At 41.9% G+C, this 21,967-nt stretch overlaps 4 non-coding genes across 4 annotated transcripts; all 4 read left to right on the forward strand.

Moving 5' to 3' along the window:
* Positions 1-8,198: 8,198 nt before the first annotated feature.
* TRNAQ-UUG (transfer RNA glutamine (anticodon UUG)) lies at positions 8,199-8,270 on the forward strand. Its single transcript has one exon. It is a non-coding gene; the product is annotated as a tRNA-Gln (tRNA).
* An 8,455-nt stretch (positions 8,271-16,725) lies between these two features.
* Positions 16,726-16,797, forward strand: TRNAP-UGG (transfer RNA proline (anticodon UGG)). Its single transcript has one exon. It is a non-coding gene; the product is annotated as a tRNA-Pro (tRNA).
* A 2,176-nt stretch (positions 16,798-18,973) lies between these two features.
* On the forward strand, positions 18,974-19,045 carry TRNAP-AGG (transfer RNA proline (anticodon AGG)). The gene has a single exon. It is a non-coding gene; the product is annotated as a tRNA-Pro (tRNA).
* A 1,204-nt stretch (positions 19,046-20,249) lies between these two features.
* TRNAP-UGG (transfer RNA proline (anticodon UGG)) lies at positions 20,250-20,321 on the forward strand. The gene has a single exon. It is a non-coding gene; the product is annotated as a tRNA-Pro (tRNA).
* The last annotated feature ends 1,646 nt before the right edge of the window (positions 20,322-21,967 follow it).

Below are 21,967 nucleotides of genomic sequence, written 5' to 3' on the forward strand. Positions count from 1 at the left end.
AAAAGCACAGTTCGAATATATGAAGAGCTTTTGATTTTGTAAAGGAGGAGCACCCTTGCGTTCCATAAGTTTGCCAATCAACCCCTGGTAGATTAAAATCACCCAGGAGGACAATATCGCCAGTGAAATCATGAAGAGTCTGAACTAACCGATCACTGAAGAGCTGGTACTGTTGATCACGGTAAGATGGTTTGAAATATCCGTTACCAATCAATAGAGAGTCTCCAGAGCAATTCTTGATCTCAACCAGTACACACTCCTCAGTGGCCTCGAGATCACTGCGTCGAAAACTCCGAAATGACTTTTTCACAGCAATCAAGGCTCCTCCTCCTCTAACGCCCTTAAAATCAGGGTCGGCTCGATCTGCTCGGTAAATAGAATATGAGTTTGGAAAGTAGTCACAATTGAATTGAGCGGCACCAAACCAGGTTTCACTTAAGCAAATAATATCAATAATAATAATAATAATAATAATAATAATAATAATAATAATAATATAATATATATATATATATATATATATATATATATATATATATATATATATATATATATAATGAAAAAAACTAAAAGTCCAAGAAGACAGACGAGTTTAAAAATAGTATAAGTCTCCTCTCAGGTTCTTCTCCCCGAAATAGTGGAACACTACGACGTCACTAAAGCGAGAGAAACTTTCTACGGAAATTTTCTAGGGCGAACGGTCCGAATGCTCTCCCGTTGAGTACTCATAGAAATAGAATGGCGCTACTCGGCAGCATTTAACAATAGAGTTATATTTGCTGATGGGGGTGAGACGTCATTGGTTTTTCAGCCAATGAAATTAACAAGCCAACAGATGGAATCACCTTCTGGTGGCTATAGAGCTCATGTTAAATTCTGCCTCCAAAAGGGCGAATGGGCGGAGTTTAATGTCACCCTCCCCGTAACCGATATTACTCTATTGCCTAGCTCTTCCGAAGGGTGGTGGCGTGCGCGAGGTACACTGGGAGAGTTACGGTGCCGCATCTCGCTCGTCAGTATTTTCAATCCATCTCACCTCCCTTATCCCTGCTTTTGGCCCTGAATTTATAAAGGCCTAAGGATTTGCGGTAAAAAAGCCGTCTTCCCACTACCTAATATGGGTGTACCTGATATGCGCAGTTATCGAAATAGCAACCGCGATTCCAAAAAAAAGCGGAGTTTTTCAAAACTGCTGTTTTAGAAATAGCGGCTGCTGTTTTGGGAAATAGCAGTGTTGGTGTTGAGTTTTGAGCATTTCTTAACAATACAATTGTATTCATTGGTTTCAAAAACTACCTTTTTCTGTGATCATTTAGTCAGTAATGTGACCTACTAACGGATCGTGTTTATGATTTGAGTTTAAAAGTACATTTTAATTATGTACTATTCTTCAGGCTGTTATCAGTTTACAATAATTTGGAAAAGGCATATTAATATTCGAGAAAGTTTATTTTATTTCAGAAGTAGATATTTGTAAACAGTAATATTTTGGAAAAGGCATATTATAATTCGAGAAAGGTTATTTTATTCCGGAAGAAGATGATTGTAAACAGTAATATTTTGGAAAAGGCATAATATAACTCGAGAAAGGTTGTTTTATTTATTTGAAAGTAGATAATTGTAAACAGTTATTTTTTGGAAAGGCATATTATAACTCGAGAAATGTTATTTTATTTCGGAAAAAGATACTTGTAAATAGTAATATTTTGGAAAAGGCATATTATAATTCGAGAAAGGTTATATTATTTTCGAAGTAGATAATTGTAAACAGTAATAAGTAAATTACACGTGTTTAATAAGTAAATTACACGTGTTTAATAAGTAAATTACACGTGTTTAATAAGTAAATTACACGTGTTTAATAAGTAAATTACACGTGTTTAATAAGTAAATTACACGTGTTTAATAAGTTAATTGAACCTGTGTTTTAAATAAATTACACGTGTTTAATAAGTTAATTGAACCTGTGTTTTAAATAAATTGAACGCGTTTAATAAGCCATTTCAAGTGTGAAATTCGTGAACTGAAGGCGTCTAATAAGATATTTGAGCGTGCGAAATAGTTTAATTTTACGTGTGATAAGACGTTAATTAAAAATGTTAAAGACAATAATTGAACGTGTGAAATAAGTTAATTGAACGTGTGAAATAAGTTAATTGAACGTGTAAATTTGTTTAATTAAATGTTTATAATAAGTTAATTGAACGTGTAAATTTATTTAATTAGACGTTTGTAATAAGTTAATTGAACGTGTGCAATAAGTTAGTTGAACGTGGTAATTAGTTAATAGCACGTGTGTAATTATTTAACTCGTGTTTTCATAGTGGAACCGGAACATTGCCAGAATTAGCTTCGGCATTTTCATTTATAGATGCAATCCGAACCAATATCACAGCTCGGATAGGACTAATACAAAGCCTAGTTTTCAGCTGTTATGTATAAATGTAGTATAGCTAAATCAAAAGATAACAAGGCTTTTGAAATATTAAAATTAAACGATTTTTTGGAGTTTTGAAACGAAACATAGCTTTATAGCTATACAACTACGAAACGAATCGTAATGCCGAAACATATTTACCATATTTTCATCTTATATTTAGCAAAAACGAAAAAATTACAATACAAGGGAAAAAAGCAATAAGGGAGTATTAACCGAGGAGTAGAAACTGAAAACTTCTTACAATTATAAAAATTTATAGCTCAGGCCTATGCATTACATGTCAACAGTTTTTTAAATAAGCTCTAATTCCTACTAGGGCTTTCGTTGATTATTTTGAAAAACCAACCGTCTCTATCCTAAATCGACTTCTCAACAATGTCATAAGTCCCTTACCAACTTTGAATAGAGTTCCCATGATTAGTATTTCAATGGGAAAACGTCTTAATTACTCGCTTCATATGAACTATGAAATGCGTAGAGTTCCAACGTCATTACTCGTTATACATATTTGACAGATGTCTTTCCGATGAAAGACGTTTTTCTTAATTTATATCATTCATATAACCCTAATTATTTATTTTTATCGTCACTATTTTACCTTAATTATAGTTAAGTCGATTTATGAAACTTTATTCCTAAAATCATTTTAAACATAGCTATTTTTAATGTTTGACTTCTAGTGAACACCTTTTTAAGAATTTTTGTAAATTTAGGGTATATAAGGAGATTGATTCCTATATAAGCGGGTAAAAAAAATGCAATTGCGTGAACATTTGGTGAAAGCCCTGCCATCTGGGGCTAGACGTTTCTCGTAACTATAAACGCTCCCTTCGTACGTTTTAACCCTAACGACAAGGTAATGTTGCAGATTGGTGTCTATGCTGTATAGACGAAAGACCAGCTCAAGGTGGTGTTTGAAGCCAATGCGAACTGATTGGTGTGTATGTGGTATTTTTAGCCTGCGAACGCGAGGACAGAGACACGTCCAGTAAAATACCTCCTTGACGTCATCGAAACTCGTAGACGTGATAACGATTGATTATAGCTTTTTATGACGCAAGACATGTACGAAATATCAACGTTTCCGAAACGTACAGTAATAATGCAAAATTAAGGGTCATTTAAAACCATTTTCACACGTGTTGTGAACGAACTTCTTATAAAGACTTGAAAATAAAGCTTTTGTATAAATGTGTTTACAACTTTCTCGAAACTTACATCAAAAACGCAACAGACATAACACCATTTCGAAATGTGATTTTAACCTAAAATAAACGTATTAGTTATCACTTTGTATAATTGTTTTAACAACGTTGCCCAAATATACAGTAATAACGCTAAACTAACGGTCAATTGAACGCTTTACTGAAACGTGTTACGAACGTAACATATAGTCCTGAAATGAATGCTCTTGTATAAACGTTTTAACACCGTTGCCAAAACATACAGTAATAACGCTAAACTAACGGCCAATTGAACACCATTTTCAAACGTGTTGCAAACGAAACATGTAGACTTGAAATAAACGCTTTTGTTATCACTTTCTATAAACGTTTAACACCGTTGCCAAAACATACAGTAATAACGCTAAACTAACGGCCAGTTGAACACTATTCTTAAACGTGTTACGAACGTAACATATAGTCCTGAAATAAACGCTCTTGTATAAACGTTTTAACACCGTTGCCAAAACATACAGTAATAACTCTAAACTACCGGTCAATTGAACACTATTCTCAAACGTGTTACGAACGTAACATATAGTCCTGAAATAAACGCTCTTGTATAAACGTTTTAACACCGTGCAAAGTTTCTACTAAGATTAAGTATTTTCTCGTGGAACGGGATACGAAACTTTGCACGCGATTATTCTGCAAACTAAAAGCTTCGAATCTCGATACACGAGAAAACTTGCTCGTTGTTTGAAGCATTGGATAAGAATTTTTTTAACCGTCTATTGGGCATACCCAAAAATATAATGTAAAATCAAGAACGGATTCAGGAACGCCGAGCATGCAACGCTGGCGCCATGAAGTTATACTTTTCTTAATGTTAGGGCGGAGCCTATTTTTTGGGAATTTACTGGCGAAGCGCTGGGATTTTTCGAGATCTGAAAGCAGATTAGCATTATTTTCGACGGAGGGAAGAAAAATTTATTTTCAAGACAAGTAGGACTTCATGGTACCTGTTTTTAATGTTACGTTTCGACGTTCTTATGATATCCTAAATCCGTTATTGGTAAAATAAATAAAATTACGAAACACAAAGGATTTTGCGGGGTAAAACAGGAAATGTTTGTTCCTTCTCTGGATGATTCGCCAACTTGCTTGTCGACCAGGGCACTGGTCGAATCCTTTTGCTAGTAACTTCAGAATTTCTCTCGACATATTGTTGAAGTAAACGTATTTTAATTGGCTTTAAAATGGATTGGTCTATATCTTCTTGCCTGATGAGGTTGAGGTCGGACGGCTTTTCAACACCCAGAGATATTACACGCTCGAGAAGCTTAGCGAGTGTTGTCGGATTTTTTGATAGTTGCGGCAGTGCCAGGAGTAAATAGCTCTCAAGTGCCATTTTTTCCTGTAAGGACATATCTGTTTCCATAAATTGAACATAGGCCATCTGAAAAGAAATTCTTGGTTAAAAGTTATTTTGAATAACTTTACTAAAACTAAATATACTTGCGTGATCGAGTGGACTGTGGTTCAGCTCTAAGAAAAATTAATAAAAACTGTCATTGTAGACAAAGACGCGAAAAAGTAAAAGATAAGTGTAGAACATGAATTGTCTGAAGAAACAGATATTCAAATTTTTTTTAAGGCATGATTATAAAACATCAATTATTTGAAAAAAATTATTATCTTAGTTTTTTTCACTAAAATTACTTAAGTAAAAATATTTTATCATGATTCAATGATTCATGAGCATTATTTTAAAAATCGTAAGCGTTTTCATTTCATTTTCTCTCAAAAATTTAGAGTGAGGTTGAGTATTCGGCCCTGCAAAGAGAATAAATAGACAGAAAATCGTTTATAGCTGATAAAATAAAAACCGTATGAAAATTTAACAAAACATGTTAGTTAATTTTAATATTTTCAAATCTTAAAAATTTACTTGTTGTATAGCTTCAACAGATCACGACAAATCTACAGATCTTTTCGAATTAAATAACTACATCACAGCCAAACTGCCTAGGTTATTATCCGCCTCTCAATATTTCCGATTTTAAAATGTAAAAATTTAAAAGCTCGATTATTAAGATTACCGAGCATTTGAACCACATAGAAACAAATGTTAGTGGAAGATTACCCTATTATCCCTTAAAAAAATCTTGTTGATACTCTTTTTTCTAGATCTAATATTGAGAGCAAATACTTGTGTAAATAAGGTTGAAAAATATTTTTGGGAAAATGAAATTTGGTGAAAAAAAACAAAGATAAGAATTTTTTCAAATAATTGATGTTTTATAATCATGTCTTCAAAAGAGAAAATTTGAATATCTGTTACTTCAGACAATTCATGTTCTACACTTATCTTTCACTTTTTCGCGTCTTTGTTTACAATGACAGTTTTTATTAATATCTGTTACTTCAGTCTTAATATTAATTAAAATTGTATAAAAACCTCAGGAGAAAAAATGTATTAGGGCGATGCGCATGCGTTAGTTAACGCGTTTGAACTAAAATAAATCTATTATAGAACTGTCAATTCAGACTGCTAGACTAATCGACGCCCATTGAAAATTAAACTGCTTTACCGTCATTTTCATATGCAAATCATAGAGGAAGCCGTAGTTTTACCAAAAAATGGACCATTACACAAAAATATTCTGTAGACCTATGCTCAAAAAGAATCCGTTGACCTGTAAACACAACGATTTTTAGACCTGTGCGCAAAAAGATTCCGCAGACCTGTTTACAGATTAATTTAACTTAACAGATACCGAAGACATGTGCGCCGACACATGTCATATAGTTGTGCAACGACACATGTCATATAGTTGTGCGCCGACACATGTCATATAGTTGTGCACCGACATATGTCATACCTAGCTTAATTAGCTGTAATCGCTAATCTGGCTTAATTGGCTGTAATCGCTAATCTGACTTAATAAGCTGTAATCGCTAATCTGGCTTAATTAGGTTTAATCGCTAATCTAGCTTAATTAGCTGTAATCGCTAATCTAGCTTAATTAATTGTTGTCGCTAGTCTAGCTTAATTAGCTTTAATCGCTAATCTAGCTTAATTAATTGTTGTCGCTAGTCTAGCTTAATTAGCTTTAATCGCTAATCTAGCTTAATTAGCTGTAATCGCTAATCTAGCTTAATTAGCTGTTATCGCTAATCTGGCTTAATTAGCTGTAATCGCTAATCTGGCTTAATTAGCTTTAATCGCTAATCTAGCTTAATTAGCTGTAATCGCTAATCTAGCTTAATTAGCTGTAATCGCTAATCTAGCTTAATTAATTGTTGTCGCTAGTCTAGCTTAATTAGCTGTTATCGCTAATCTAGCTTAATTAGCTGTTATCGCTAATCTACCTTAATAAGCTGTTATCGCTAACCTAGCTTAATTAGCTGTTATCGCTAATCTGGCTTAATTAGCTGTAATCGCTAATCTGGCTTAATAAGCTTTAATCGCTAATCTAGCTTAATTAGCTGTAATCGCTAATCTAGCTTAATTAGCTTTTATCGCTAATCTGGCTTAATTAGCTGTAATCGCTAATCTGGCTTAATTAGCTTTAATCGCTAATCTAGCTTAATTAGCTGTAATCGCTAATCTAGCTTAATTAGCTGTAATCGCTAATCTAGCTTAATTAATTGTTGTCGCTAGTCTAGCTTAATTAGCTGTTATCGCTAATCTAGCTTAATTAGTCATAGACTTTTGCACTAACAGAATTCAGAGATGTCATAAATTAGATTTGAAACGAGCTTATGGACTCGCTAACTATTCAAGATATTTTAACTTCAATAGAGCATTTCATCCGTTAAACTTGAAATAGAATCACACCAAGTTTTATATTCAACCACTAAACGCTAATAAAGGCGAGTTTCGAATGTGTTGTCAATTTCTAATAAAACGGTGTAGCATTGAAAAAATCGCAAATCGAGGTATTTTTGAAAAATTAAATCAAAACATACTTAAGCTTAATTTTTGTGAAAAGGACCTAATATAAAGATCATACGTTCATTTAAAAGCGTTTTCAATCCTAAGAAATGTATAGTTTTTGTAGTATACGTTCCACAATTTGGCCTTTTTTTAAAAAAATCCCATGTTATTTCTATGGGAATTTTCCAGTTTTTTGTCAAAAGGGCTGATTAATTTTATATAAATGAAAACCACCCTTAGCAACTTTATTTTTTATAAAATAAACTATTTTTTTTTTAACCACATATTCAGGGTTGGCCTTTGAGTTTAGCATGTTTCAGTGTCATACATGATCCGTTGGTCTTGCGGTCTGATACTCTCTTAGAGTGCGAATGGTCCCGGGCTCAAATCACGGACGGACCCGACTTTTTGCAGAAGTAGTTTAGTGACTATTTAAATTCAACTAGTTAAATTTTAGGGGTTTGAGTGTAGCATGTTTCAATGTCATACATAGTCCGTTGGTCTAGGGGTATGATACTCACTTTGGGTGCGAGTGGTCCCGCGTTCAAATACCGGACGGACCCGATTTTTTGCAGAAGTAATTTAGTGACTATTTAATTGATAGTAACTGCGGGGTAGGCCTTTGAGTGTAGCATGTTTCAATGCCATACATGGTCCGTTGGTCTAGGGGTATGATACTCGCTTTTGCTGTGAGTGGTCCCGGGTTCAAATCCCGGACGGACCCGACTTTTTGCAGAAGTAATTTAGTGACTATTTAAATGAGAGTGGCTGTGGGGTAGGCCTTTAGTGTAGCATGTTTCAGTGTCATACATGGTTCGTTGGTCTAGGGGTATGATACTCGGTTTGGGTGCGAGTGGTCCCGGGTTCAAAGCCCGGACGGACCCGACTTTTGGCATAAGTAATATTGTGACTATTTAAATGCATGTAATTACAGGGTACGCCTATGAGTTTAGTATGTTTCAGTGTCATGCATGGTCCGTTGGTCTAGGGGCATGATATTCGCTTTGGGTGCGAATGGTCCCGGGTTCAAATCACGGACGGACCCGACTTTTTGCAGAAGTAATTTAGTGACTATTTAAATTCAACTAGTTAAATTTCAGGGGTTTGAGTGTAGCATGTTTCAGTGTCATACATGGTTCGTTGGTCTAGGGGTATGATACTCGCTTTGGGTGCGAGTGTTGGCGGGTTCAAATCCCGGACGGGTTCGAGTTTTTGCAGAAGTAATTTACTGACTATTTAAATGCAACTAATTACAGGGTAGGCCTATGAGTTTAGTATGTTTCACTGTCATGCATGGTCCGTTGGTCTAGGGGTATGATACTCGCTTAGGGTGCGAATGGTCCCGGGTTCAAACTTCCGGACGGACCCGACTTTTTGTGGAAGTAATTTGGTGACTATTTAAATGCATGTAATTACAGAGTACGCCTATGAGTTTAGTATGTTTCAGTGTCATGCATGGTCCGTTGGTCTAGGGGTATGATACTCGCTTTGGGTGCGAGTGGTCCCGGGTTCAAATCCCGGCCGGACCCGAAATTTTGCAGAAGTAATTTAGTGATTATTTAACTGAGAGAAACTGCGGGGTAGGCCTTTGAGTGTAGCATGTTTCAGTGTTATACATGGCCCGTTGGTCTAGGGGTATGATACTCGACTTGGGTGCGAGTGGTCTCGGGTTCAAATCCCGGACTGACCTGACTTTTTGCAGAAGTAATTTAGTGACTATTTAAATGAAACTAATTACAGGGTAGGCCTATGAGTTTAGTATATTTCGATGACATGCATGGTCCGTTGGTTTAGGGGTATGATACTCGCTTAGGGGGATTCGCGTTTTGGTTTTCGTCGGGTGCGGTCGCGTTTTTCTCTGGCTCCGTCCTCGGCTTTTCCTCTTGTTCGCGAGTTTTTTTTCGGCCTTTTGGGTTTTTTATTCGTTTCTTTGCGTGAATTATTTTTTGCTGCATATTTTGTGTCCGGATTCTCGCTTTTTGGGCTCTGCCTCGGGCAGAGTCCCGTTATTTTTTCAACTAATCTACTAACACGATGGAAGTTTTGAAACGTTCGGTTTTTGTGGAATGTCAGGAGCGCGTTGTTTCGAAGATTGAAGAAGCTTTGTCCTTGTTTTTTGGTTCGGATTCTTATTCGTCGGTGGTGAGTACGAAAGGCGGATTTTTCGTAACTTTTGTCTCTGCGGAAGATGCGGATAATTGCGCGGAATTAGGTCATGGGCTAGAGGCGGAAGATTGCGTGGTGCGTAAGGTTGGGAGTCGCGAGATCATTGCTACATTTTTTGATCTCCCGGAGTTTGTGTCGGATGACGTTTTAAAGGCAAAGTTGTTGAGTTACAATTGCGATTTAAAAAGTGAGGTGGCCTGGGAGCGTATAAATGGCAAGTATTACGGGCAACGATCGGTGAAGGTCTCGCTACCCGAGGGTGTCTCTAGCTTACCTTATAGTGTGCGTTTGGTCGACGTCATGGGGCTCGAAAGCTCCTACCGCGTTCGGCATGATCGACAGGGCAAAGTTTGTAATAAGTGTCTGTCTAACTCTCACCTCTACAAGGACTGTCCTCTCTTCGTTTGCCGCCGGTGTGACGCCCAGGGGTATATCGCGCGGGTCTGCCCCAATGTTGACATACCTCGACGTCTGCCGACTGCTGCTCCTTCTGAAGACTTGCCAGTTGGTGTTTCTTCCGCCGAGGTTATCCCGGAGGGCGGGCCCACATTTGCAGCGCCTGGAGACTCTGAAGTACTGGTTGCGGCCCCGAAACGTCCAGTTTCTAGTAGTGATGGTGAACCTTCCGTTTTGCCCGAAGATGGCCAGGGCAACTGGCGTGTTGTTGGTGGTAAACAGGGGCTGAAAAGGCCTAAAGGCTCGTTTTCAATCAAGCAAAAAGTTTACGCTTTTTGCTTACGATTGAGGTGGCAAAAAAGCTTTTTTTTTCAATCAGCGCGCTACCGCGTGAGAAAAAAGCAAACTGCAAAACTACTAACCGTTTTCAAACTGGTCGCGCAAAGCTTTTAAAGCGTGCGGTTACCAATATCACGTGATATTGGGCGGGTACCAAAGCATTTTCGCCCCTAAAACTATAAACAAATATGGCGGTCACCTCGAAAAGACGGCGTATGCTAAGCCTCGGTCTTTATGTCTCACCAATTTTTAACAGCGCCACCTTTTATAGCTGCCTATCTTTCTATCCGTAGCATTTCTTTTATTATTTATTTTTTTTCTGCCATTTTCAATAATAGCATAATTGTTAAAAGATATTCAATGTAAAATATAACACTAAAAATCTCCGAGTCGAACGGTCAAAACACACTCAGAGGCATGAAAAATGGAGAATTTCTATTGGACACTAAACTGTGACGTCATCCTCCATCGCGCTTGAAAGCAAAAAGTTAACGCAAATATCTACGGAGGATAGATATCTGCTTGAACAAACATTCAAGCAAAAGCGGCGCCTATCAAGCTTAAAGCTTCAGCCCAAGCGCGATTGAAAACGGCTAAATATTTTCCTTTTGCGTTTCGCTGTGATTTTTCAAGCAAAAGCTTGCGTTTTTGATCAAAAAAGCTTGATTGAAAACGGGGCTTAAGTCCGACCTCCCCTTGCTTGGTCGGACTCCTTCTCCACGTATAGCTGACCAGGTGACCCCTCCGCTGCTCTCGCCCTTCAATGATAAAAATAGTTTCTCTTAACGTCCGCGGTTTGCGGGCTCTGGCGAAGATGAAAGAATTAGTTGAATGGAGCAAAGGTTTTGACGTTTTGTGTTTCCAAGAGACTCACTGGTCGGGCTCCCATGTCACGGTTTTTCGGTCGCTCTGGCGCGGTCCCATTTATTTTGATAATGAGCCTGTTTCCGGTTTTCGCGGTGTTGCTATTTGCATACGGGCGGGCCTTGACGTTTTGCCATCCCGAGTCCTCCGTAGTGGAGAGGGCCGGTTTATTTTGGCGTCTTTGTCCATTGACGGCGAACCTCTGGATATCGTGAACGTGTATCTTCCGAATGTCGCGCCCGATCGCTGGCCCTTTTATGACCGTTTGCGTGGGGTGGTCTCGAGCTGTTCGCGTCCCCTCGTCGTCGGGGACTTTAACGACGTCGCGCAGCCAGGTCTCGATCGCCGACCATTGCCTGGCTCCTCTTCGCGTTTGGGCTCGACTGCCTTATTCCGCTTTCTACGCGATACTCGCCTCATTGACGTTTGGCGCGCAACACATGCGGACAACTTTGACTGGACCTGGTCCGGTCCCGTGTATGGCTCTTTTAATCAATCGCGCATCGACTATGTTCTCCTTGCCGGGGAGGACCGTCAAAATGTTACGACCTGTCAGATCTTACCGTGTCCCCTTTCGGATCATCGCGCCCTTGAACTCCGTCTCGTCTCTGACGGCGTTAAGATGGGCCCCGGTACGTGGTCATTTAATGCGCGTCTCTTGCAGTTCGACGCCTACCGCCAGGCAGTTTTACGAATTCTTCGCCGGAGTCGGCAACGCTTTCGCGAATCGCCGGACAAATTTGCATGGTACGAAGCTTTAAAGCAGTCCCTACGCGAACATGCCATGTTGTACGGGAAGGTTCAAGCCTCGCGTGATCGCGCCGACCGAACTCGCTTACGCGAAGCCTTGTCCAAGACTCAGCTGGCCGCCTCTGATTCCTCGGTTGGTCTCGCGGACTTTCTTGCGGCGAAGGAGGCCTTAAACGACTTCGACAGGGGGGTGCTGCAGGGGGCAGTAGTTCGGGCTAACCAGCAATGGCGCACGGCCGGTGAGCGTCCTACGTCCTTTTTTCTCTGCCTGGAACGTCATCGGCAGTCTTCTAAGTCGATCAAGTGTGTCTTCGCGCCTGACGCGCAGCTCCTCACGGAACCGGGGGCCGTTCGGCAGCGCTATTTTGAACACTTCGCGGCGATGTCTCGTCGACGTCCTACTGACCGGGCTTTAATTGACTATTACGCGTCTTTCGTTACTAACAGACTTTGCGCGGCCGACGCGCAGGCTTGTGATGCCCCGATACGGTGGGCGGACATTTCAATGGTCTTAAATTGCGCTCCCGCCGGCAAAAGCCCGGGTACTGACGGTTTCACGAATGAGTTCTGGCGATTCGTGTTGCCACATATTCAGGAAGAATTTGTTGAACTACTTTCCCATTGTCATTCTGAGGGTCGCCTTCCTCCTTCTATGAAGGAAGGTCTCATTATTTTGCTGCCTAAAGCCGGTGATTTAAGAGACGTCAAGAACAGATGCCCCATCACGTTGCTAAACGCGGACTATAAGCTCGTCGCGAAAGTACTCGGTTCACGGCTTTCTTCAATTTTTCCGTCATTAATTCATGGTTCGCAAACGGGCGCCGTCGATCACGTTCCGCGACCAGTACTCCCGCCCTTTTCTCTGACATATTGGACTTTCTGCACCGGTCTCGCGGGTCGGGTATCCTCGTTAAATTAGATCTCGCGAAAGCGTTTGATCAGGTTTCGTGGGACTACCTCTTTGCGGTACTTCGCGCTTTTGGCTTCGGCGAGCCTTTTCGCAAGTGGATTCAATTATTTCTCGTTGGCAGCAAGTCTTGCCTGAAAATAAATGGATATTTAACAGACTTTTTCAGCTCGGTCGATCGGTCCGCCAGGGCTGTCCGCTTAGTCCCTTGCTTTACGTTTTGTCTTCCGAACCCCTATGCTACGCCTTGGAAAGCCGTCCCGCTATCGTCCAGATTCTTTGGCCGACCTTTCAGCCTCCTCCCTTGTTACGGGTTCATGTCGATGACAATGCCTTGGTGGTCCGTGATACAGCCTCCGTCTTGGAAGTTGTGCGGGAATATCAGCGGTATGGCCTCGCGTCGGGTTCCGACTTGAACATCTCCAAGTGTCGGGGTATGTGGTTGGGCTGCAATCGGGGTCGGGCTCCATCCACCGTTGCGGACCTCACTATTTCGTCCGACCCGCTCGAGATTTTGGGCATCTTTCTCAGTACGGATGGCGCGGTATCGGACGATCTTAACTGGACCCCGCGTTTGGCTAAATTCCGTCGTGTCCTTCGCGCTTGGAAAGGTCGGCGCCTTTCCTTGTCGGGCAAGATCGTGGTGGTCAACGCTTTGGCCATGTCGTTACTGGGGCATTCGCTGCGGTCCCTCGCGATACCGCATCGGTTTGAGGACGACTTTCGCCGGGAAACCCTGGGTTTTTTGTGGGGTAATCGCGCCCATACGGTCGGTTATTCTCTGCTTACGCGTCCGAAGAAGGTCGGCGGCTTTGGGCTGGTTGACTTGCGCACGAAGAAACTTACGTTTCGCTTGCAAGAACTGTTACGGTATATTACGGGCGCCGACGCGCAACGTGCGTACGAACTGGCTCAGTATTTGTTGAGTCCTTCCTTGGATGCCTTGGACCCGGGATTTGACATTTTGCAGTGCACGCTCCCTGCCTCGTATGTTGCGAGGCTCTCACCCCGGTATCGTGAGCTTTGGCTCGCCTGGTCTGAATTCTGTGCCTCTCAAAATCTTCATTGTCCCGACCCGCCCGATTTATTAAATTCGGTTTTATTCTTCAACCCGCTTATTGACATGTCCGGTCTCAGTCCGCGTGCTCGTGCGGTTTTTCTTAGTCACGGTCTGTATCGCTTACGGGATTTTACATACGAAGTGGTTCCGGGTTTTTTACCCAGTCCCGCGATTGCTGATCTGTGTGGATTAGCTTCGGACGCCCCTTGCCCGTCGTGGCTTACAACTGCGGTTCAGTATATCCATTCTGTTCTCCCGGAGACTTGGCTTTCCCGCGTTCGGTCGCGGCGACGCTTCTGTCGTACGGTCGGAGTGAAGTTAGTCGATCATACGGGTGCGGATTTCGCCTTGACTTCCCGGACCAGCAAGGTCATCTACGGTCGTTTTGCGCTCTCCACAGTTGCTGAGTCCCCAGGTGAGCATGCCTGGCGCCGGTTCTTTGGAGGTCCCCTGCCTCGCCCTGCCTGGTCAAAGTTACATTCGTCTTTGCTTCGTCCTTCTCATCGCGACGTCAACCTTCAAGTGGTGCATGGGGCTGTCTTTACGTCTGAGCGTCTTTTCGCCATCGGCCTTTCGTCTAACCCCACTTGCGTGTTTTGCTTACAAACTGGCGAGACTTTAGAGCATATTTTCTTGCGCTGCCCCTTTTCGATTCGTCTCTGGCAGTCCCTCTTTGTCACTAAATTACGCTTGGCCCTTGACAGTGTGCTGGGCAGTTGTACGCCAGGTAGGGACTCTTTTATCGTCTTTCAACATTGTTCGGCGGGCATTCGCCCTAAATCCCGGTTGAAATTCGTACATTTCTTAACATCACTCTTTAAATGGCTAGTTTTAAATGCACGTTCCTTTTTAATTAGTACTGCCAAAGTCTCGTTAAATATTTTAGAAAAACGTTGTTACGCCATTTTAAAACGCGAACTACGTCTCACCTACAGCTCCCATTTTTTGTTATTGAATCGTGATGAACATTTTTTAAAGCACATCAAAGAATTCTTAGACTGGTTATAATTGTTCGATACGTGCTGATTTGTAAAATGTAGCATTGATTAATTTTGACTGTTGTATCAATTTTGTTTTATATTAAAAAAAAAACGTCCGCTTCACAAACGAAAAAAAAATACTCGCTTAGGAGGCGAATGGTCCCGGGTTCAAATCCCGGACGGGTTCGAGTTTTTGCAAAAGTAATTAACTAATTAAATGCAACTAATTACAGGGTAGGCCTATGAGTTTAGTATGTTTCAGTGTCATGTATGGTCCGTTGGTCTAGGGGTATGATATTCGCTTTATGTGCGAGTGTTGGCGGGTTCAAATCCCGGACGGACCCGACTTTTTGCTGAAGTAATTTAGTGACAATTTAAATGAGAGTAACTGCGGGGTAGTTCTTGAGCGTAGCGGGTTTCAGTGTCATAAATGGTCTATTGGTCTAGGGGTATGATACTCGCTTTGGGTGCAAGTGGTCACGGGTTCAAATCCCGGACGGACCCGATTTTTGGCATAAGTAATTTAGTGACTATTTAAATGCATGTAATTACAGGGCAGGTCTATGAGTTTAGTATGTTTCAGTATCATACATGGTCCGTTGGTCTAGGGTTATGATACTCGCATTGGATGCGATTGGTCCCGGGTTCAAATCCCGGACGGACCCGACATTTTGCAGAAGTAATTTAGTGACTATTTAAGTTCAACTAGTTAAACTGTAGGGGTTTGAGTGTAGCATGTTACAGTGTCATACATGGTCCATTGGTCTAGGGGTATGATACTCGGTTTGGGTGCGAGTTGTGCTGGGTTCAAATCCCGCACGGACCCGACTTTTTGCAGAAGTAATTTAGTGACTATTTAATTGAGAGTAACTGCGGGGTAGGCCTTTGAGTGTAGCATGTTTCTGCGTTATACATGGCCCGTTGGTCTAGGGGTATGATACTCGACTTGGATGCGAGTTGTCTTGGGTGCAAATCCCGGACGGACCTTTCTTTTTGCAGTAGTAATTTAGTGACTATTTAAATGCAACTAATTACAGGGTAGGCCTATGAGTTTATTTTATTTCAGTGACATGCATGGTCCGTTGGTCTAGGGGCATGATATTCGCTTTGGATTTGAGTGGTCCCGGGTTCAATTCCTGGACGGACACGACATTATCAGAAGTAATTTAGTGACTTTTAAATGAGAGTAATTGCGGGGTTGGCCTTTGAGTTTAGCATGTTTCAGTGTCATACATGGTCCGTTGGTCTTGGGGTCTGATACTCTCTTAGGGTGCGAACGGTCCCGGGTTCAAATCACGGACGGACCCGACTTTTTGCAGAAGTAATTTAGTGACTATTTAATTGAGAGTAACTGCGGGGTAGGCCTTTGAGTGTAGCATGTTTCTGTGTTATACATGGCCCGTTGGTCTAGGGGTATGATACTCGACTTGGGTGCGAGTGGTCTCGGGTTCAAAAAACGGACGGACCTGACTTTTTGCAGAAGTAATTAAGTGTTTATTTAAATGCAACTAATTATTGGGTAGGCCTATGAGTTTAGTATATTTCAGTGACATGCATGGTCCGTTTGTCTAGGGGCATGATATTCGCTTTGGGTTTGAGTGGTCCCGGGTTCAAATCCTGGACGGACACGACATTTTCAGAAGTAATTTAGTGTCTATTTAAGTTCAACTAGTTAAACTGTGGGGGTTTGAGTGTAGCATATTTCAGTGCCATACATGGTCCGTTGGTCTAGGGGTATGATACTCGCTTTGGGTGCGAGTGGTCCCGGGATCAAATCCCGGACGAACCAGACATTTTGCAGAAGTAATTTAGTGACTATTTTAGTTCAACTAATTTAACTGTAGGGGTTTGAGTGTAGCATGGTTCAGTGTCATACATGGTCCGTTGGTCTAGGGGTATGATAATCGCTTTGGGTGCGAGTGGTCCCGGGATCAAATCCCGGACGAACCAGACATTTTGCAGAAGTAATTTAGTGACTATTTAAATTCAACTAGTTAAACTGTAGGGGTTTGAGTGTAGCATGTTTCAGTGTCATACATGAACCGTTGGTCTAGGGGTCTGATACTCGCTTAGGAGGCGAATGGTCCCGGGTTCAAATACCGGACGGGTTCGAGTTTTTGCAAAAGTAATTAACTAATTAATTGCAACTAATTACAGGGTAGGCCTATGAGTTTAGTATGTTTCAGTGTCATGCATGGTCCGTTGGTCTAGGGGTATGATACTCGCTTTGGGTGCGAGTGTTGGCGGGTTCAAATCCCGGACGGATCCGACTTTTTGCAGAAGTAATTTAGTGACTATTTAATTGAAAGTAACTGCGGGGTAGGTCTTTGAGTGTAGCATGTTTCAGTGTTATACATGGCACGTTGGTCTAGGGGTATGATTCTCAACTTGGGTGCGAGTTGTCTCGGGTTCAAATCTCGGACGGACTTGACTTTTTGCAGAAGTAATTTAGTGACTATTTAAATGCATGTAATTACAGGGTAGGTCTTTGAGTTTAGTATGTTTCAGTGTCATGCATGGTCCGTTGGTCTAGGAGCATGATATTCGCTTTGGGTCTGAGTGGTCCCGGGTTCAATTCCTGGACGGACACGTCATTTTCAGAAGTAATTTAGTGACTATTTAAATGAGAGTAACTGCGGGGTTGGCCTTTGAGTGGAGCATGTTTCAGTGTCATACCTGATCCGTTGGGCTTGCGGTCTGATACTCTCTTAGGGTGCGAATGGTCCCGGGTTCAAATCACGGACGGACCCGACTTTTTGCGGAAGTAATTTAGTGAATATTTAAATTCAACTAGTTAAATTGTAGGCGTTTGAGTGTAGCATGTTTCAGTGTCATACATGGTCCGTTGGTCTAGGGGTATGATACTCGCTTTGGGTGCAAGTGGTCCCGGGTTAAAATCCCGGACGGACCTGACATTTTGCAGAAGTAATTTAGTGACTATTTAAATTCAACTAGTTAAATTGTACGGGTTTGAGTGAATCATGTTTCCGTGTCATACATGGTCCGTTGGTGTAGGGGTATGATACTAGGTTTGGGTGCGAGTGGTCCCGGGTTCAAAGCCCGGACGGACCCGATTTTTTTCAGAAGTAATTTAGTGACTATTTAATTGAGAGTAACAGCGGGTTAGGCCTTTGAGTGTAGCATGTTTCTGTGTCATACATGATCCGTTGGTCTAGGGGTATGATACTCGCTTAGGGTGCGAATGGTCCTGGGTTCAAATCTCGAACGGATTCGAGTTTTTGCAGAAGTAATTAACTGACTATTTAAATGCAACTAATTACAGGGTAGGCCTATGAGTTTAGTATGTTTCAGAGTCATGCATGGTCCGTTGCTCTTGGGGTATGATGCGAGTGTTGGGTGCGAGTGTTGGCGGGTTCAAATCCCGGACGGACCCGACTTTTTGCTGAAGTAATTTAGTGACAATTTAAATGAGAGTAGCTGTGGGGTAGGCCTTTGAGTTTAGTATGTTTCAGTGTCATGCATGGTCCGTTGGTCTTGGGGTATGATGCGAGTGTTGGGTGCGAATGGTCCCGGGTTCAAATCCCGGACGGACCCGACATTTTTCAGAAGTAGTTTAGTGACTATTTAAATTTAACTAGTTAAATTGTAGGGGTTTGAGTGTAGCATGTTTCCGTGTCATACTTGGGCCGTTGGTCTAGGGGTATGATACTAGGTTTGGGTGCGAGTGGTCCCGGGTTCAAAGCCCGGACGGACCCGATTTTTTTCAGAAGTAATTTAGTGACTATTTAATTGAGAGTAACTGCGGGGTAGGCCTTTGAGTGTAACATGTCTCTGTGGCATACATGATCCGTTGGTCTAGGGGCATGATATTCGCTTTGGGTTAGAGTGGTCCCGGGTTCAAATCCTGGACGGACACGACATTTTCAGAAGTAATTTAGTGTCTATTTAAGTTCAACTAGTTAAACTGTGGGGGTTTGAGTGTAGCATGTTTCAGTGTCATACATGGTCCGTTGGTCTAGGGGTATGATACTCGCTTAGGGTGCGAATGGTCCCGGGTTCAAATCACGGACGGACCGGGCTTTTTGAGGAAGTAATTTAGTGACTATTTAAGTTCAACTAGTTAAACTGTAGGGGTTTGAGTGTAGCATGTTTCAGTGTCATACATGGTCCGTTGGTCTAGGGGTCTGATACTCGCTTAGGAGGCGAATGGTCCCGGGCTCAAATCCCGGACGGGTTCGAGTTTTTGTAAAAGTAATTAACTAATTAAATGCAACTAATTACAGGGTAGGCCTATGAGTTTAGTATGTTTCAGTGTCATGCATGGTCCGTTGGTCTAGGGGTATGATACTCGCTTAGGGTGTGAATGGTCCCGGGTTCAAATCACGGACGGACCGGTCTTTTTGAGGAAGTAATTTAGTGACTATTTAAATTCAACTAGTTAAATTGTAGGGGTTCGAGTGTAGCATGTTTCAGTGTCATACATGGTCCGTTGGTCTAGGGGTATGATACTCGCTTTGGGTGCGAGTGGTCCCGGGATCAAATCCCGGACGATCCAGACATTTCGCGGAAGTAATTTAGTGACTATTTTATTTCAACTAATTAAACTGTAGGGGTTTGAGTGTAGCATGTTTCAGTGTCATACATGGTCCGTTGGTCTAGGGGTCTGATACTCGCTTAGGAGGCGAATGATCCCGGGTTTAAATCCCGGACGGGTTCGAGTTTTTGCAAAAGTAATTAACTAATTAAATGCAACTAATTACAGGGTAGGCCTATGAGTTTAGTATGTTTCAGTGTCATGCATGGTCCGTTGGTCTAGGGGTATGATACTCGCTTAGGGTGTGAATGGTCCCGGGTTCAAATCACGGACAGACCGGACTTTTTGAGGAAGTAATTTAGTGACTATTTAAATTCAACTAGTTAAATTGTAGGGGTTCGAGTGTAGCATGTTTCAGTGTCATACATGGTCCGTTGGTCTAGGGGTATGATACTCGCTTTGGGTGCGAGTGGTCCCGGGATCAAATCCCGGACGATCCAGACATTTCGCAGAAGTAATTTATTGACTATTTTATTTCAACTAATTAAACTGTAGGGGTTTGAGTGTAGCATGTTTCAGTGTCATACATGGTCCGTTGGTCTAGGGGTCTGATACTCGCTTAGGAGGCGAATGGTCCCGGGTTCAAATCCCGGACGGGTTCGAGTTTTTGCAAAAGTAATTAACTAATTAAATGCAACTAATTACAGGGTAGGCCTATGAGTTTAGTATGTTTCAGTGTCATGCATGGTCCGTTGGTCTAGGGGTATGATACTCGCTTTGGGTGCGAGTGGTCCCGGGATCAAATCCCGGACGAACCAGACATTTTGCAGAAGTAATTTAGTGACTATTTTAGTTCAACTAATTAAACTGTAGGGGTTTGAGTGTAGCATGGTTCAGTGTCATACATGGTCCGTTGGTCTAGGGTATGATAATCGCTTTGGGTGCGAGTGGTCCCGGGATCAAATCCCGGACGAACCAGACATTTTGCAGAAGTAATTTAGTGACTATTTAAATTCAACTAGTTAAACTGTAGGGGTTTGAGTGTAGCATGTTTCAGTGTCATACATGGTCCGTTGGTCTAGGGGTCTGATACTCGCTTAGGAGGCGAATGGTCCCGGGTTCAAATCCCGGACGGGTTCGAGTTTTTGTAAAAGTAATTAACTAATTAAATGCAACTAATTACAGGGTAGGCCTATGAGTTTAGTATGTTTCAGTGTCATGCATGGTCCGTTGGTCTAGGGGTATGATACTCGCTTAGGGTGTGAATGGTCCCGGGTTCAAATCCTGGACGGACACGACATTTTCAGAAGTAATTTAGTGTCTATTTAAGTTCAACTAGTTAAACTGTGGGGGTTTGAGTGTAGCATGTTTCAGTGTCATACATGGTCCATTGGTCTAGGGGTATGATACTCGCTTAGGGTGCGAATGGTCCCGGGTTCAAATCACGGACGGACCGGGCTTTTTGAGGAAGTATTTTAGTGACTATTTAAGTTCAACTAGTTAAACTGTAGGGGTTTGAGTGTAGCATGTTTCAGTGTCATACATGGTCCGTTGGTCTAGGGGTCTGATACTCGCTTGGGAGGCGAATGGTCCCGGGTTCAAATCCCGGACGGGTTCGAGTTTTTGTAAAAGTAATTAACTAATTAAATGCAACTAATTACAGGGTAGGCCTATGAGTTTAGTATGTTTCAGTGTCATGCATGGTCCGTTGGTCTAGGGGTATGATACTCGCTTAGGGTGTGAATGGTCCCGGGTTCAAATCACGGACGGACCGGTCTTTTTGAGGAAGTAATTTAGTGACTATTTAAATTCAACTAGTTAAATTGTAGGGGTTCGAGTGTAGCATGTTTCAGTGTCATACATGGTCCGTTGGTCTAGGGGTATGATACTCGCTTTGGGTGCGAGTGGTCCCGGGATCAAATCCCGGACGATCCAGACATTTCGCAGAAGTAATTTAGTGACTATTTTATTTCAACTAATTAAACTGTAGGGGTTTGAGTGTAGCATGTTTCAGTGTCATACATGGTCCGTTGGTCTAGGGGTCTGATACTCGCTTAGGAGGCGAATGATCCCGGGTTTAAATCCCGGACGGGTTCGAGTTTTTGCAAAAGTAATTAACTAATTAAATGCAACTAATTACAGGGTAGGCCTATGAGTTTAGTATGTTTCAGTGTCATGCATGGTCCGTTGGTCTAGGGGTATGATACTCGCTCAGGGTGTGAATGGTCCCGGGTTCAAATCACGGACAGACCGGACTTTTTGAGGAAGTAATTTAGTGACTATTTAAATTCAACTAGTTAAATTGTAGGGGTTCGAGTGTAGCATGTTTCAGTGTCATACATGGTCCGTTGGTCTAGGGGTATGATACTCGCTTTGGTTGCGAGTGGTCCCGGGATCAAATCCCGGACGATCCAGACATTTCGCAGAAGTAATTTAGTGACTATTTTATTTCAACTAATTAAAC

Source organism: Phalangium opilio, unplaced genomic scaffold, assembly GCF_054372755.1.
Source record: "Phalangium opilio isolate 3A_F unplaced genomic scaffold, DU_Popi_V2 ptg000053l_1, whole genome shotgun sequence".
Lineage (NCBI taxonomy): Eukaryota > Metazoa > Arthropoda > Arachnida > Opiliones > Phalangiidae > Phalangium > Phalangium opilio.